This window comes from Colobus angolensis, unplaced genomic scaffold (assembly GCF_000951035.1).
Source record: "Colobus angolensis palliatus isolate OR3802 unplaced genomic scaffold, Cang.pa_1.0 Scaffold56, whole genome shotgun sequence".
NCBI classification, from domain to species: Eukaryota; Metazoa; Chordata; class Mammalia; order Primates; family Cercopithecidae; genus Colobus; species Colobus angolensis.
The window spans coordinates 7,932,845-7,948,437 of record NW_012119154.1 but is presented as its reverse complement, the minus strand read 5'-3'; the positions used below and the strand labels follow the sequence as shown (position 1 = coordinate 7,948,437).

At 38.0% G+C, this 15,593-nt stretch overlaps 1 long non-coding RNA gene and 1 pseudogene across 1 annotated transcript in view; both read left to right on the top strand.

The window, feature by feature from the left end:
• LOC105525803 overlaps positions 1-15,593 on the top strand; it is a 523,125-nt gene that overhangs the window by 173,503 nt on the left and 334,029 nt on the right. The gene's annotated exons all lie outside the window — the stretch shown is intronic.
• On the top strand, positions 3,300-4,791 carry LOC105525802 (annotated as a pseudogene).

Genomic DNA, 15,593 nt, shown 5'->3' with positions numbered 1-15,593 from the left:
GGTTCTTACCCTCCAGAAAAGTGGGAAAGGGGTGGAGGCGTGGAAATAAGGGGTTGGGGTGCAGAGATAAGAGGTCAGGGTGCAGAAATAAGGGGTTGGGACACAAAGATAAGAGGTCAGGGTATGGAAATACGGGGTTGGGGTGCAGAGATAAGAGGTCAGGGCATGGAAATAAGGGGTTAGGAGGTTCTTGCCCCCCAGAAAAGCAGAGAAGGAGTAGAGACAGGGAGAGAAGGGGTCGGGGTTCTTGCCCCTCCCCAGAATAGCAGGACTTGCCGCTAAGGGTGAAGGACCAAGGCAGGCATCCCTGCGTGGTCAGACACCTCTGAAACGTGGGTGAATAATCAGAGAGGCATCCCCACAATGATTAAACACCAAGGGAAGTCTGCCTTCCCGAGTCCGTGACTGGCGCCGGAGTTTTGGGTCCACGAATAAAATGTGTCTCCTCTGTCTCTACCAGAAAATGAAAGGAATTGAAATTAGGAGAAGGGAGAGATCGAAGGGTGGCACCAAGATTAAGAGGAGAAAGAGGTTGAGGAATAGTGAGAGAGGTTGGAGAAGAGAATAAAAAGAGGGGCCGCTTACCTGATTTAAAATTGGTGAGATGTTCCTTGGGCTGATTGGTCTGAGGATCCCAGGTCGTAGGTGGATCTTTCTCAAGGAGCAAAGAGCAGGAGGACAGGGGATTGATCTCCCAAGGGAGGTCCCCTGATCCAAGTCACGGCACCAAAATGTCATGGGCGTCCATGTGAAGAGACCGCCAAACAGGCTTTGTGTGAGCAATAAAGCTTTTTAATCACCTGGGTGCAGGCGGGCTGAGTCCGAAAAGAGATTCAGGGAAGGGAGATAAGGGTGGGGCCGTTTTATAGGATTTGGGTAGGTAAAGGAAAATTACAGTCAAAGGGGGGTTGTACTCTCGCAGGAGTGGGGGGCACAAGGTGCTAAGTGGGGGAGCTTTTTGAGCCAGGATGAGCCAGGAAAAGGAATTTCACAAGGTAATGTCATCACTTAAGGCAAGGACTGGCCATTTTCACTTCTTTTGTGATGGAATGTCATCAGTTAAGGCAGGGGAGGGCATTTTTGCTTCTTTTGTGATTCTTCAGTTACTTTAGGCCATCTGGGCTTATACATGCAAGTCACAGGGAATGCGATGGCTTGACTTGGGCTCAGAGGCCTGACAAGTAGAAAACAAAAACTGACTGTGAAGAGGCCCGGGTGTACAATTCAACAGAAGAAACTTCAAAGCAGCTATCTATCATACATATATTCAAAGAACTAAAGAAAACTATGCTTAAGAATTAAGGAAAGCCACGATTACAGTGTTTCTTTGAATAGGAAATGTTAGTGAAGTAACTGAAATTGTTTAAAAATAAACAAATTTTAGAGTTATAAAGTGATACAAGTAAAATTTAAAAATTTGCTAGAGGAGCTAAAATAGATTTGAAATGGCAAAAAAAGGAATCAGTGGATTTAAAGAGAGATTTTAGGCATTACACAGTTAGAAATACATACCTAAAATAAAACTAAAAATAAATTAACAGAGCTCAGAGAAATTCGGGATTCCATGTAGTTTACCAAGAATAAGAGTAGCAGGAGAGGAGAGAGACAAAATAGCTGAAAAAATATTCAAGAAATAATGGCTGAGAGCTTCCCAAACTAGACGATAAAAACAACCAACCAATAAAAGAAGTGAGAGAAATGCTAAGTAGGTTAGCAACAAAGGGATCTGTATCAGAGCCATCATGGCATCAATGACACAGACAAAGAGAAAATCTTGAAAGCAGTAAAAGTAAGTGACTACTCATAAAAGGAATCCCAATGAGAATAACAGCTGATTTCTCATAAGAAACAATATTCAAACTACTGAAAGAAAAGAAAAGCAACTGTCAATCAAAAATCTTATATCCAATAAAACTACCTTGCAAAAATGAAGAAAAAAATGCATTATTCCAGTCTACTCATGAGTAAAGCATCAGAAAAACTCCAATAGTGGCATGCTGTGGCAAACCTAATCAGTATACCTGAAAACCATCAAGGTCATTAAAAACAAGGAAGTTCTAAGATACTGTCACTGCTAGGGGAAAATGTAAGGAAACACAAAAATTATGTAATATGATATCTTAGGTGCGACCCTGGGACAGAAAAAGAATGTTGGGTAAAAACAAAGGAAATCTGAATAAACTATGGACTTTAGTTGATAATACTATATTATTATTGGTTACTTAATTGTGACAAATACATCATACTAATATATTAACAAAAGGTTGAAAAATATAAAGGTAAAATGAAGCTATTCCCAGGTAAGCAAAACTGATAGAATTCACTGCTAACTGACTCATCTTTTAAAAAATGTTAAAGGAAGTACTTCTGGATGACATCAAGTAACCTCAGGAAGTAATTCAAATATACATTGAAACACATGTATATGCATACACACAGGAGGTACAGCTAAGGCATTCTTTAGAGGGAAAAGAAAAGCTCTAAATGCCTGTGTTTAAAAAGAAGACAAAACTTCAATCAATAATCTAACTTTCCACCATAAGGTATTGGGGAAAAAAGAGCAAACTAAACCTAAAGCAAGTAGAAAAAGCAAATAATAAAGACCTCAGTAAAAATTAATGAAATAAATAATTACTTTTATTCATTTTTTACCTGTTTAACTTTTATAAACAGTAAATAAATCATCAAAATTGAAAGTTGATTCTTTGAAAATAGAAAAGAAAATAGACCAACCTTTAGCTATTTAGCTAGACTGTCCAAGAAAAAGAATACCTCAAATTACAAAAATCTGAAAAAGAAGGAACATTAATACTGAGCTTACAGAGATAAAAATAATTATAAGAAAATGCCATGAAAAAATATACCATAAAATTAGAAAAATCAGCTTAAAATAACCAATTTTGAGAGAGACACAAATGATCAAAACTGGATTCAAGATGTAATAAAAATATTAATAGACCTATACAAGGAAAGAGATGGAAAAGTAGTTTTAAAAACTTTTCACAAAGATTACAAACCAAGATAGTTTTACTGGTGAATTCTTCCAAACATTTAAAGAAGATTTAATAATGATACTTCACCTATTCTTCCAAAAAACAGAACACCCCGATGAGAAACAGAATTTTCTCATCCAACTCGTTTGATGAGAAAATTATTATCTTAATATCAAACAAGACAAATTATAAGAGAAGAAAACTGGAGACCAAAATTTTAATAAATAAAGAGAAAAAAAGTCCTCAACAAATTACTAGAAAGTCAAACCCAGACCAAGAAACAGCTTCTCTGCTCCTTCTGGAATTTCCGCCTGGTTCAGCCCACCTGTCTCCACTCCTGCCTCCACCATGTCCATCAAGGTGACCCAGAAGTCCTAAAAGGTGTCCATCTCTGGCCCCTGGCTTTCAGCAGCCGCTTCTACACGAGTGGGCCCGGTGCTCACATCAGCTCCTCGAGCTTCTCCCCAGTGGGCAGTAGAAGCTTCTGGGGTGGCCTGGGCGGAAGCTGTGCTGGGGCCAGTGGCCTGGGAGGCATCACCACCATAATGGTCAACCAGAGCCAGCTGAGCCCCCTTAACCTGGAGGTGGACCCCAACATCCAGGTCGTGCGCACCCAGGAGAAGGAGCAGATCAAGACCCTCAACAAGTTTGCCTCCTACATCGACAAGGTACGATTCCTACAGCAGAAGAACAAGATGCTGGAGACCAAGTGGAGCCTTCTGCAGCAGCAGAAGATGGCTGGGAGCAACATGGACAACATGTTGGGGAGCTACATCAACAACCTTAGGCCGCAGCTGGAGACTCTGGGCTAGGAGAAGCTGAAGCTGGAGGCAGAGCTTGGCAACATGCAGGGGCTGGTGGAGGACTTCAGGAACAAGTATGAGGATGAGATCAATAAGCATACAAGATGGCGAATGAATTTGTTCTCATCAAGAAGGATGTGGATGAAGCTTACATGAACAAGGTAGAGCTGGAGTTTCACATGGAAGGGCTGACTGAGGAGATCAACTTCCTCAGGCAGCTGTATGAAGAGGAGATCCGGGAGCTGCAGTCCCAGGTCTCAGACACCTCTGTGGTGCTGTCCATGGACAACTGCCGCTCCCTGGACACGATGGACATTATCATCACTGAGGTCAATACGCAGTATGAGGAGATCACCAACCGCAGACAGGCGGAGGCTCAGAGCATGCACCAGATCAGGTATGAGGAGCTGCCCTTGCTGGCTGGGAAGCACCGTAATGACCTGTCGCATACAAAGACGGGGATCTCCAAGATGAACCAGAACATCAGCCAGCTCCAGGCTGAGATTGAGGGCCTCAAAGGCCAGAAGGTTTCCCTGGAGGCTGCCATCGCAGATGCAGAGCAGAGTGGAGAGCTGGCAGTTAAGTATGTCAACACCAAGCTGTGGGAGCTGGAGGGAGCCTTGCAACGGGCCACGCAGGACATGGAGCAGCAGCTGCATGAGTACCAGGAAATGATGAATGTCAAGCTAGCCCTGGACATCGAGATCACTACCTACAGGAAGCTGCTGGAGGGCAAGGAGAGATGGCTGGAGTCTGGGATGCAGAACATGAGTAACCATACTAAGACCATCAGAGGCTATGCAGGTGACCTGAGGTCCTCCTATGGGGGCTTCACAAGACCCAGCCTCAGCTATGGTATGGGCTGCAGCTTTGGCTCTGGTGCGGCCTTCAGTTCCTTCAGTCACACCAGCTCCACCAGGGCTGTGGTTGTGAAGAAGATTGAGAGCCGCGATGGGAAGCTGGTGTCCAAGTTCCCCGACGTTTTGCCCAAGTGAACAGCTGCAGCAGCCACTCCCAGCCTGCCCCTCCTGAGGCTGCCCCAGAGCCCAGGAGGGAGGCCGCTGTGCAGGGGAGTACGGGGAACAGGAGATCCACCCAAGACTCAGCCCTAGCTCTCAGCCCCCACCCTTGCCCATGCCTCCAGCTGCAAAACAATTCAATTGCTTTTGTTGTTTGTTGTGTTGTTGGGTTTTTTTTTTTTTTTTGATCCAAAATAAAACCTCAGCTAGCTCTGAAAAAAGAAAGAAAAGGCCGGGCGCGGTGGCTCAAGCCTGTAATCCCAGCACTTTGGGAGGCCGAGACGAGCGGATCATGAGGTCAGGAGATCGAGACCATCCTGGCTAACACGGTGAAACCCCGTCTCTACTAAAAAAATACAAAAAACTAGCCAGGCGAGGTGGCGGGCGCCTGTAGTCCCAGCTACTCGGGAGGCTGAGGCAGGAGAATGGCGTAAACCCGGGAGGCAGAGCTTGCAGTGAGCAGAGATCGGGCCACTGCACTCCAGCCTGGGTGACAGAGCAAGACTCCATCTAAAAAAAAAAACAAAAAACCGAAAACCAAACACCTACAAAGGATTATACACCATGACCAACTGGAATTTATCCCAGGTGTGCAATTTTTAAATACTCTAAAATCAATTAATTTATTAATCAATTAATTTGTTTGTATCAGCTGATACACTATGTCAGTAGAATAAAATGCAAAAACTTCCCAATACATTCAGAAAATGAATTTTATAAAATTAAATCCTCATTTATAAAACGCTTGACAAGCATCTGTGAAAAATCTACGTGGTCAACACACTTAGGAATTAATTTAACAAAAGACACACAAAACTTATATTCTGCAAACTATAGAGCATTGTTAAGGAAATTAACGAAGACCTAAATAAGTGAAAAGGCATGCCATTTTTATAGATCAGAAGATTTAGTATTGTCAGGATGGTGATACTTCCCAAGTTTATAGATTCAACAAAATTCTATGAAAATCTAAACATTTTTGTGTGCACTTTGCAAATTGATCTGAAAATTCATATTGATATCATTTGTCTCTGTGTCCCCACTCAAATCTCATCTGGAATTGTAATCTCCAGGTGTTGAGGGAGGGAGCTGGTGGGAGGTGATTTGATGATGGGGCAGTTTCCCCCATGCTCTTCTTGTGATAGTGAGTTCTCATGAGATCTGATTGTTAAGTGTCTGGCACTTCCCCGTCTCTCTCTTTCTCCTACCGCCATGTAAGATGTGCCTTGCTTCCCCTTCACCTTCCACCATGATTGTCAGTTTCCTGAGGCTTCCCCAGCCATGCAGAATGGTGAGTTAATTAAAACTCTTACCTTTACAAATTACCCAGTCTCAGGTATTCTTTATAGCAGTGTGAAAATGAACTAACATAATATGGAACTGCAAGGGACCTAGAATCACTAAAACATACTTTTTAAAAAAGACAACATTTGGATCACACTCCTTATTTCAAAATGTACTACAAAGCTACAGTAATACAGACTGTTTGATACTAGCAGAAGGATAGACATAAAGGGTAATGGAATAGAGACCAGAAACAAATTTTCAAGTAACTATTAATTTTCAACAAGGCAGAGACAGTTCAGTGAGGAAAAGAATAGTCTTCTCAACAAACTGTGGTGAGAGAGCTAGATATCCATATGCAAAACCAGGAATATATACTCTTTCCTCACATTGTACATAAAAAATCACCCCAAATGAATCATAGACTTAAAAGTAAGTGCTGAAAATATAAAAATTGTAGAAGAAAACATAGAAGTAAGTCTTCATAATCTTGAATTATATGATTTTCTTCAATATGACACTTCATATTTGCTAAGATGTTTATACCAAAAAAAGAAGAGAGAGGGGGAAAAAAAAAGGATGTGGAGAACTTGGAATCCTCTTCTACTACTGATGGCAATTTAAACTGTGCAGACATGTTAGAAAACAGGCTGACCATTTCTCAAAAGTTTAAGCACACTGTTAGCATATGACCAACAATTTCACTCCTATGTATACACTTAAGAGAAATGAAACATACCTCTACACAAAAACTTGTTTGTGAATAATGTATTTGTCTACAGCTGCTGTAACAAATATCACAGATTAAGTAGCCTAAACAATAGAAATTTATTTTCTCACATTTCCGGAGGCTGGGAGCTGGAAATCAAGGTGTCAGACAGGTTGTTTGTTCTGAAGTCTCTCTCCTTGGCTTGTAGATAGTGTTCTTTTTCTGGTGTCTTCACATGGTATTATTAATCTTTCTATGTGGTCTGTGTCCTAACCTCCTCTTACAAGGATACCAGCCATATGTGATTAGTACCCACCCTGAGCACTCCATTTTAGCTTGCCTCTTTAATGGTCCTATCTACAAATAGAAAAACATTCTAAGGAACATGAGTTAGGGCTTCAACATATGAGCATTGGAAGGACACAATTCAGTCCATAACAAATATTCACATAAATGAGTTATTTATGATAGTCAAAAAAAGTGGAAACAATCCAAAACCCCATCAGCTAATGAATGGATAAACAAATGTATTCTACCCATATAATAAATATTATTTGGCAATAAAAAGTAATGAAGTACTGACATGATACAATATGAATAGATCTTGAAAACATGCTAACTGAAAACAGTAATCACAAAGGGTGTTGTATTATATGATTCCATTTTTATTACGTGTCAAAATATGAAAATCTATAGAGACAGGTAGTAGGTTAGTAATTATCCATGGCTGAGGGCCAATTTATGGGAAATGAGGTGTGACTAATGGTTATGAGGTTTCTTTATGGGGCAATGAAAATATTCGAAAATTGACTATGGTTGAAAAACTGTGAATATACTAAAAACCATTGATTTATACACCTTAAATTGTGAGTAATATGATATATAAATGATGTTTCAATAAAGCTATTATGTATTGAAAGAAAAAATAGTACATATAATGGCATACAGGGGAACAAAGAAAATATAAACAAAAAACAGTGATGACAGAGACGTAGCCAATGGTGCTTCCAAACGGATTTCTAGCAGAAAAAAAAAAGAAATAGATGTGATCAAAGGTATATTTTAAAAGCAAAGACACAGAATTTTTTGAAACATATGAAAACAATAAAGGCAAGTCTGTATGAAGCCATTTGATTAAAAATAAAATGCAACAGGAAGAAAATCACAAAAAGACCCATCATAATGAAACTTCAGCTACCAAAGACAAACATAAAATTTTGAAAGAAGTGAAAAGAAAAATCACAGACTATTTTGAAGCCTCGACTGATAGTTTTTAATTGTTGAGAAAACCTAGACTAAAAGAGCAAGAATAACTTTCCCAGCATCTCACAGTCATTCATTTTTTCAAGCAGGGTACAGAATTATCCAGTTATCTTTTCACCGTAATATATTGCCTAAACACTTATTTTTGAAGAAGAAAATATGAAATGAAACTCAAAATGCACGACTGATTCATTCACCGCCTGAGAGGATTCAGGAGGCCTGATTACAATGGTAGTAATTTTTATATTTTTGCCACGTGAAATGGGGTATCTTTAAAGTGTGGGTTCAGTTGTACTTTTCTAAAACTTTCAGGAAAACATAAAATATGGAAGGTTTATGGTGGCATCAGGGATTTTCTGGAAAGAAACATTGATCTGGCTTGTCTCTAATTCAATTTCTGCTGACTGTAGCAAGGAAGGAAAATTCATCGGCATATCTTTCTCATGGAGTATGGTAGAAATTAACTCTGAGGCCTAAATAGTTAAAATTATTATTTATAAAACTCTCATCTACTTACCATCTTCTGCTTGTGTGAGGTTCCTTCAACATATTCCAAACCTAAGAAATATTGAACACTATCATACATTAAGACCCAGTGTCAAAGGCAGATCAATTTTTCTTTTATATCACTTTCTGATGAATTTTTGAATGTGGAATAGAAAGTTGTCTAATAGAAGTGCTTTTTTCAGACTAATATACATGAATGCTTCTGGTCTAGTGCTCCCCAATTTATCAAATTTTCATCTCTATTCTTTCACAATCATTATAGAAACCGTAATTAAAGGAACAACAGATGGTTAATAGAAGCTGCTGTTTCTATGAGGATACTAAGCCAGAGGCCTTATTTGACAATTATTATAAAAGCAGATACAAAAGGCTAGTCTAGATAATTTCCCAAGTTGAAAAAGAAACCAAAAAGAAATGAAAGAATGTACAAATTACCTCTCATAAAATTCTCTAGAATTTTCACCTAGTATTTATTCTACTTGGCTTGACTCCTACTGTGAGAAAACTGTGTCTTCTTTATGCTTTCAAATTATTTGGAACATCGATGGCTGATAATAATAGCAGGGATGGCTATTATGTATGTGTTAAGGTTGATTAGGGTCTCACTAGTTATTTCTCTTTCTTAATGATAAAGCCTTTTAAAATGTCACTTAAAAAAGAATAGATTTTGACAATATCAAGGATGTGAAAAAATCAATTTATTTTAAATCCATTGATAACTAATTTTAAATCACATACAATTCAGTTACAATAAATTTCTTTGCATATATATCTTAGTCTTCTACAATTTGATAAGAGCAGTTTGTTAACTATATTTCTACTTCGGAAAACTAAAAATGTTAGACTTTACTTGATTTAAAATTGCCAAATGAGAAAAATGAACCTCACAAAATATGAAAGAATGTGTAGGCTGCAGCTAAGGGCAGTAATGGTCAGTGGTTACCTTCTGAAGACAAAAACACAATTAGAATAAGAAAGACATTTCAACCATTTTTACATCAAAGTCACTTCAATATTTATTTAAGTTTCCCCAATTTTGTGGAATAATAAGACTTCTTTTTTAACAGAGAGAAATATTTCTTTAAATAATCAAGGGAATACATGTTAATGTTTTGCACTAGTGCTGCTTCCTGGTGAACTGCTTAATTTCCTTGGGGGATGAGCACCTTCTCATTTCTTATATGGAGGAAAAATGGAGGATTAAGGTGAGAGGGAGAAATTAAACTCCCAATTCAGTTCTGTTAATTTATTTCAGTTCCTCAAGCTCCTGTCTACTTTTCACTAAAGTTGTTCATTCTTGCTAGAATGCTGTTTTCTTTGGCTTATACCTGGCTAAGTTCTCAGACCAGAGAACTTAAATATCATTTCAGAGATGCCTTTTCTAAATCTGGCCATAATCCTCACTCCAACTCTAGCCATAGTATACTTAACATTTACTCCCTTAATGTCGTTTATAATATTTTATGAGTTTACATTAGCATATGTGATTATTGTTTTGATGTGTGCCTTCTAACACTTAAATGCCAGCTTTATTCACTGGTGTGATCCCAGAATGTAACATAGTGCTTTGCTAGGCAAAAAACAAACACTTTTTATTTCTTTTCTCCAATATTTTTGGACCCCTGCTATGAGCAAAGCCTGTAGCTGTGTTGTGCTGTGAAGGCTATAGAGGTGCATAATGCCAAAGTTTTGCCTTTAAGAACTGTGTAATTAAAAATGTGAAATTATATAAGTTATCATAACCAAAAGCAAAAATTGAACTCACAGGAGAAAGAGAGATCAAAAATTTCAACTGAAACAAAGGTCACAGCTATCGAAATAACTTTCCTTGGGGAATTTAAGGACACTAATTAGCCAACTGCTCTTTGTTCTTAGGATGAGGAGGTAGCTCCTTTCGTAAAAAGGCAAATAGTGAGTCAGGAGACACAGCTCTGTATCTGAACAACTACCTTCCCTCCCACAAGCTTCCTACATATCCGAACTTTTTTTTTCTCATCTTCTTACATTAGTCCCCCAACACCACTCCTTTTTTGCAGAGCTAAAGTTCAAGACTGTTTAGCAGAGAATGTAAAAGGGTCATAGAGAAAGCTATAAGGCAATCTGGAGATTCCAATCACAATGAATTCCAGCCTTCACGGTAACACGGGAGTCAGAGGACAGTGTTAGCATCTACTGTCAAAATCGGTTTCCTTCGTGATTAGAAAGTGTTTAAGTACCAAACTAAATTCTACATTCCAAACTTCTAAATACATGCCTGTCACTATTTATTTTAACTTCTTTATCTCTTTGAAAACATTTGTAACATTTAAGCAATAAGACTGCTGAATACTGCCATACAAAGATGTTTAAATGGCTTCTGCTAAAGAACTATAATCGATGAAGGACAGACAGACATATGGACAACTAAATACAATTTATGTCTAATAATATCGTGCTAATTTTCAAAATCCAAGTCCTTTATATATTTGTGTAGATTTACACCTAAGTATTTCATTATTTGAGCTATTATAAATGGTTATTTCAGTTTCCATGCATTCATTACAAGCATATAGAAATACAATTGATTTTGAACATTGTTCTTCTGTAGTGCAAACTTGCTGAGTTCAATTATTAGTTTTAGAAGGGTTTTTTGAGATTATTTGAGATTTTCTATGAAGACTTTCATGTCATCTGCAAATATAAAATGTTTTATTTTTTCCTTTCTGATCTATATTCCTTTTTTTCCTTTACTTGTTTTGTTGCTCCATCTAGGACTTCCAGAATGATGTCGAACAGCAGTGATTAAAGTGGACATTCTTTCTTTGTTCCCAATCTTTGGAGGGAAATATTCAGTCTTTCACCCTTAGAATATTAGCTATAGGTAATCTGTGCATGTTCTTTATTAAGTTGAGGAAGCTCCTGCCTGTTCCTGCTATTCGGAGACATGTATTAAGTCTCACTTGGTAATGGAGTATAATTCTTTTGTATATATTTCTAAAATATATTTCTTAATATTTTCTTAAGAATTTTTTTATTTATAAGAAGGATTGTATTTGTTGTTTTGTTTGTATTTTCTCTGCCTGGTTTTGGTGTCAGTACAATAAATTAATAATAAATCATAAAATGATTTGGGAAGTCTTCCCTTCTCTTCTGTTTCCTGGAAGAGATTGTGTAGTGCTGATATTAATTCTTTAAATACTTGATAGAAGTCTCCGGTGAAACAATCTAGACTTAGAGATTCCTTTTTTATGAGAGTTTACATTGCAGATTCAATTTTCTTAATATTTTAAGGCTATTCAACTTACCTATTTTAAATAAGTGGTGGTAGTATGTGCTTTTGAGGATTAGGTCCAATTTATCTAAGTTGTCGAACTTGTGTGTATGGAATTAGTTGTAATAGTGCCTTATAACCCTTATCATGACTGCAGTATCTGTAATGGTATCTTCCAGATCATTCCTGATATTAGTAATTCGTATCTCTTTCCTTTTTTTCGGTCCATTTCAATTTTTTTTGGTCTTTTAATTAGAATCAGTTTTTTGTTTCACTGATTTCTGATCTTACCTTTTTAATTTACTTATTTCAGCATTCTTTGGTTTTATTTTGCTCCTCTTTTAGTTTACTGAGGTGGGAGCTTAAATTATTGATTTGAGATATTGATTCTCTTCTCATGTGAGCATTTAGTGCTATAAATTTTCTTGTGAGCTGTGGTCCACATATTTTAATAAGTTCGTAGTTTTATTCACTTCAATGTACTATGTGATTTTCCCTGAAACTTTCTCTTTGATTCATGAATTACTTAATTATGTTATTATTAAGTGTGTCATTTGCTTTCCAAGCATTTGGAGATTTCCCTCATATACTTCTGTCACTGAGTTCCAGATTCCATTGTTCTCAGAAATTTTAATTCTTTTAAATATGTTGAGGGTTTTTTTTTTAACAGTCCAATAGATGGTGTGTCATGCTACATGTACATTGTACACACTAATGAAAAGTGTACTATGCTGATTTTAAATGAAATGTTCTGTATTTGTAAATCAGATCTTATTGATTAATGATGTTGTTGAGTTCTTCTACATTCTTGCTAAACTCATGTCTAGTTTTTCCAGTAATTGTTGAGACACGGATGTTGAAGTCTCCTATGATTGTTTATTTGCCTTTTTGTTTTCTTAATTCTATCATTTTTATGCAAATAATTGTGGCCCTTTTTTGGTAAATATTCATTTAGGATTTCTGTGACCTATTTGGGGATTGATGTTTCTTATGTAATACTTGCTCTGCCTTTATTAATATTGTTTGCATTGATTTTACTTTATCTGATAATATGATGGTCACTCTTGCTTTCTTTGGCTTAATGATTGAATGGTGCACCTTTGTACATACTTTTACTTTAAAGTTATCTATATTGTTTTATTTTAAGTGAGTTCCTTTTAGTCATTTTGTTAGAGCACGTTTATCATGTTTTTTAAATCCATTCCTCCAATCTTCTTCTGAGTAGTATATTAGATCATTTAATGTCATTGGAAGAGAGAACACACCCTAATTCACTCTTTGAAGCCAGCACCATCCTTGTACCAAAACTATACTGAGACATTAGAAGAAAGGAAACTAGGGTCGGGCACAGTGGCTCACGCCTGTAATCCCAGCACTTTGGGAGGCTGAGGCTGGCGGATCACAAGGTCAGGAGATCGAGACCATCTGGTTAACACGGTGAAATCCCGTCTCTACTAAAAACAAAAAAAATTAGCCAGGCGTGGTGGCGGGCACCTGTAGTCCTAGCTATTCAGGGGAGGCCGAGACAGGAGAATGGCTTGAATCTGGGAGGCGGAGCTTGCAGTGAGCCGAGATTGTGCCACTGTACTCCAGCCTGGGCAACAGAGCAAGACTCCAACTCAAAAAAAAAAAAAAGAAAGAAACTATAGACCAGTGTCTTTCATGAAGATAAATTCAAAATTCCTCACCAAAGCATGAGTAATTTAAATCCAACAGTGTGTTAAAAAGAATTATACATTATACCCAGTAGATTTAGTCTAGGTATGCTAGTCTAGTTCAACATTTAAAAATCAATGTAATCCACCATTAACAGGCTGAAGAATAAAAATTGTATTATCGCGAAAAAGCATTTCACAAAATCCAATACCAGGATAAAAACTCTCAGTAATCTAGGAATATAGAAAAACTCCCACAACTTGGTAAAGATTATCTATAAAATAATTATAGCTGTTATCATACTAAATGGTGGAGGATTTGATTCTTTCCTCCTGGATTAAGAACAAGCAGATATCCCCTCTCATCCACCTATTAAGGTTGGAAGGTCTGGGTCACCACATGATAGCAGGAGGTGACACCAGGGGGTGGATATCCCAGTTACCACATAATGGCTGAGAAAGTCCTAACTCTCCACTAGAACTCCTTTGGCTTTAACCCATTGGGGAAAGGAAAGGAAAATTCAATACTGGTCACCACCCAGTGGGGACAGACATCTCCTCTGACAGGGCAGTGCTGTGGGAGGAAAAATGAAGAGGGTGGGAGAGTCAGGAGCATGCTTACTATTGCTCACCAAGAATGAACATTTTAGCTCCCCACTCATCCCTACTTTGACATCACCCTGGTGGGAATGGGAGTGGGTGGTGAGCTACCTTTTTATAATGCAGAATTCTAGGATTCCCATGAGGAATTTTCAGGACCCTTTTGGACTGAGTGCAGAAGAAAAAAAAATACGTCGTATCTGAAATCCAGTGAAAATGACCATATTATATTTGGTTTGAATTTTAAATCTTTCAAGGTTTATTGATGGAAAGAATAGGTATTTCTCTCTTCCGAAACAAAATGAAAGGAGACTCAAAGTAGTTAGAGGTTGTTTCAAGATGGGGAGAGGGTTAGCTTTCCACTGCTTAGTTGGACATTTGCTTGGGCAAGAGACACATAAATCTACTGCTGGGTCTATCGGAGGAGATAAGAGGAGGATTAGAGTAAACTAGTAAACTGACACAAGCAGTGGGCAGTTTGAGAAGAATATAAGAGTCTGCCATGGGTCAAGTGGTAGCAAAGCGTGAGGTACCGGGCCCCATTTAGGTTTCCAAACCTAGGATCAGGGAAAGATGGAGTGGGGAAATCACACAATATAGTAACTTAAGCACACATTCCATGAGAGAAGCAGGCCTTACAGGTCTGCCATTTAGAGGACAACAAAGGTCAGTCATTGTTGCAAAAACAACAGAAGTGGCCTACAAAAGCATTAGAACCGTACCTAGTAAAGTAAGGAGAAATTTCACTAATACCTCCCCTCTGCCCAGGTGCAGCTCTCCAGAAGAGCTGGACTGCAAAAGGTGGATGGATTTCCAAGCCTCTGTCACCCCACAGTAAGCCTCTCATCTCAGGTTTGCATTGGTGGCAGTGTCAGTGGAAGTGGGCATGGGGGATGGAGAAGCAATGTAGAGTATGCTGAGGAATTGAGTTTTGAATTGAGTTTGATTTGAAGCTTTCAAGTTTACCAAATTTTAATAATTGCTAGTGAACAAGTTAGATTTTTAAGCTTTAACGTGGTCCAAATTTTAATAACTGTGAGTAAATGGAAAGCTGTGAAAATCACATGATTTATTAATGGACAGCAGCACATATTCTACAAAGCGGTGATTGGAAAAAAAAAAGCCACTTCATTTTTAAACCCCGCCATGTTGAGCCTCCTTGACAAACTGGTTACTGAATAAAAGGTACTTAAGACATTGACAGTTTTTCTTATTCATCATTGAGTCTGTGACTGCATTACTGTGTTGGCTGTGATAAAAGGGATGTATGAATATATCTAATGTCATTTATTAATAAAGAAGAAGTTATTTTTCATGTTCAAGTGAGGGCCATTGAACATAATGCTTCTACTTTCTATCCATCTCCCTATTTACAAAGCAGACTAGAATATGATTCGCAGCCTTGGCATTTCACTTACCTGCTTTCCTCACCCATTAGCCTGCCTTTGAGAGAGTGTGGGCACTGTGTAGTAGATCAACTTAATAGCTAGGCCATCTGGTGTAGCTTGAC